At 43.8% G+C, this 3,302-nt stretch overlaps 1 long non-coding RNA gene across 1 annotated transcript; it reads left to right on the top strand.

Annotated features, from left to right (window-relative positions):
* The first annotated feature begins 582 nt into the window (after positions 1-582).
* On the top strand, positions 583-2,118 carry LOC123965523. Its single transcript, XR_006823718.1, has 2 exons — positions 583-1,124; positions 1,245-2,118. It is a non-coding gene; the product is annotated as an uncharacterized LOC123965523 (long non-coding RNA).
* The last annotated feature ends 1,184 nt before the right edge of the window (positions 2,119-3,302 follow it).

The raw sequence follows: 3,302 nt of genomic DNA on the forward strand, positions 1-3,302 counted from the left end.
GGCCCACTGACACAACCCTGCATGTCCTCATCCCAGGGCGCCGCGTCTCTTTTTAACGCCCTGGGTACCCTTCAGCATTGTTTTGCACAGGTAGGGCTCAGAGATCAAGTTAACAAGAATAAATATGCAACGTCTGGTCTGACTTTCAAAATAAAACTAGTGGTTAGCGTTGTGAAGCACCGCAGTTTGGTCAGGTTTAGGAACAGGTCATGGTTTGGTTTGAAATAACTGTTACCTACGTTACTTAACTGATGTAAGTTAAGGAACTAACATAACTGAAATGTTGACTCTTTGTTTCACACGGCAATCGAACACCGGTCTCCCGGGGGAAAGTGGGGTCTCTTGTATCTGGTTTCACTTGTTAATGAACTGCTCCAAATGCTTAGAAATAAAATAAAGGCAGGTTTCCAATTCTGCCGACAGTGCCTGAATGCAACCTCCCAGAGCTAGCTGCTAGCTGCTAGCTGCTCGCATGTTACCCGGTCTCTACGTGATGTCTTTAGCTCCTGTGCACTGGCAGCTAACGTCCTCCTTTCTCTGTGTCCTTTTCCGCCTCCCCCTCCCTTCCCCACTTTCAGACCAATAAGGCGGTGTCTAAAGGAGACTTCCACCTGGCGAGCTCCAGTTCAAGGCGGGCTCTCTTCCTGGCCGTGCTGTCAATCACCATCGGGACGGGTATCTATGTGGGCGTGGCCGTGGCGCTCATCGCCTACCTCTCCAAGAACCACCACTGGTAGCCTCCTCGCCAGGGAGGGATATTACCCATCAGACACCAGGAATGTGTTGGGATGTTCACTGTCACCTGGATTCCGGCTCTCATCTGGGCTTTCCCTCAGCAGGACGACCCGCAGCGATGAGCTTGAGGAAGACTTCCTGTTTGCAGACAGCACGTTCAACCAAAACACGGTGAGACGTTCGTGTTTTTAAATGGTGGCGTCGGCCGGCTGATCCAACCTCGATGGGTCGACTTTTTTTTAGGTGACTATGGAGTTTGGAGGACTCTAACCTGAAGACTTTAAACCAATCAGATCGCAGGATCTTTGTGAGGAATTGTGGGGATTTTTAACAAGATGAGATGGAAACAAAGAAGCTGCAGCTGTTTGTTCTTCGGTCTCATTTCCAGTGTAAGTTTTTCATCAAAGTATTTCACAGCTGTCACAGTTTTATGCCATTTATCAAGATTTAACCTTGAACCAGACAAGAATGTCGCACTGTTACTTCACCCTCAAACAATCTCTATCCAGGCTGAGACTTACCTGTGAGACACAGAGAGGATGGTGAAAGTTTTGGGAAACAAGACGCTTCAGATTTGGTCAGACAAATCAGTTGGAAACTTTAAAAACAATGAAACATAAAACAAAAAAGCTGTTTAACTTTACCTTGATTTATTTTCTTTAAATTATAGAAATTAAAAAGTGAAATCCTTGGTCAAAAAAATCCTTCCAAACAATGAAATGCTTCTCCAACACGATGCAGACTACGTTTGTTGAACAGTTATTATCTAGAAGTCGATGCTGCAGCAGCCATCTAAACTTTAAAAAGAGTATTTGCTGCTACTTCTTTTCTTCAGCAGCAGAAAGAGCTCGTTAGTAAGTTAGAGAGCAACCAAGATTCAGCAGAAACACACTTTCAGAGTCCTGCCAACTCCACCTGACACCAAACCACTTTCCGTCACAGTCATGGTGCGTTCGCGTGCTCCTCGGATGGTCCCATTTCCTGAGGTGTGAAGTTGTTCTTTAGACTTCAGTGTGTGTTAATGTGCTCTTAAGTTGGAATGTGGTAACAACATGGACGCTACTACAAAGATGTGTTGGATTGTTGTCATCAAAGTGTGGTGAAAGAGGTTAAAACTTTCTATTACAATTTATTTTTAGATTTGTTTCCAACAGCACCAGTACATTACCTGAAACTACTGACATATTGCTTTTACTGCAAATAAATAACTTTCCTAATTAATTTTGGACACACTACATGGACAGGAAACAAACCTAAACTAACCTAATACCATATTACGAATTACGCGTTAGCAAGAAATGTTTCAAACCATCTGCCATGTTTGTCCACCATGTTTCCATGTATATGATGTCAACAACCTGGCAACTTGTGCACCAAAATGTTCTCAGACTTTCCGAGTTGTTGTTCTGACTTCAGGGGGCGTTCACGTGAAGTTTCCCAGTTGGGAAATAATTCATCCGATTATTCCGACACCATTTGAATGCACAGTCACATGCTCTCAATGCACTTAAGGGTTAAGTTCTGAGAAGTCCTAGAGTCCTGAGAAAGAAAGAAACATAAACAATCACACATGAAGTGGACTTTAACGCACACCTGTTGGACTGGATCGCTGACGTTGGACACAAAGACCTGTTGAGACTTTTCTGTCTCCGATAAAAGAGAAACTGTTGAACTTTATTTTCTTCTGCTTCGGTTCCTGTGAAGGTTTTTACCACAAAGTTGCAGCTGATCACAATCAGACCTGCAGGTTCCTGATCATCCATCAGTTTCAGGACAGACTTTACTTTCAGTTCATTTCTATGTAAAACAACCTGCACAGAGGAAACCCATCGCTTTCTGTTATCTGACTGCATCAGGGCTGTAAAACCAAACGGGATTAAATCAGATTCTGATTTAATAGCTCTTTAACAAATCCACTGCGATATGTGTCAGTAACCAACTACCCCACCCGCCTGGGACTACAGGGTGATAGAAACAAACACTAACTCCGCAGGCTATCCAGGTGTGACCAAGGCTTAATGTTTACAGGGCAGAGCTCTGACGGGGAAGTTGGTGTAAATGCTCTCGTCTCTCACCGACTGCGATCACGTTTCCCAAAATCAGTCTAAGCTTACCATCGCTCTGCTGTTAACCAACAAATCAGAGACGAAAATTTTAAAAAGTACAAGCTTCATGTCTGAGCACCCAATCAGGATCTCTCTGCCTCCAGACCGACCAATAGATGTTGTCTCCGACCTCCGGGCGCTGTGTTGAATCAGTTAGGGAGACTAATCATTATCTCTGATGTCCATCCAGAATAAACAGCCAGACATTTCCGCTCAGGTCTTTATACACGCTAACAGAAAACAAGGTGGATGGAAACACACTTATTAGTAACATGCTGGAAGCTAACATTAGCTAATTAGCAGTGCAGGTTGGAGGAATAACTTCTTTTACGATCCTTTCTTATGTCTTTTATCAATCATTATCAAACACTTGGTTCAGTAATGAAGGAGTGTTTATACCCAGGGCTGGTGGCGAGCCTGAACCTGATTAGCTTACAGTGTCAACATAAACAGTGTTGCTGG

Source organism: Micropterus dolomieu, unplaced genomic scaffold (assembly GCF_021292245.1).
Source record: "Micropterus dolomieu isolate WLL.071019.BEF.003 ecotype Adirondacks unplaced genomic scaffold, ASM2129224v1 contig_10002, whole genome shotgun sequence".
NCBI lineage: Eukaryota > Metazoa > Chordata > Actinopteri > Centrarchiformes > Centrarchidae > Micropterus > Micropterus dolomieu.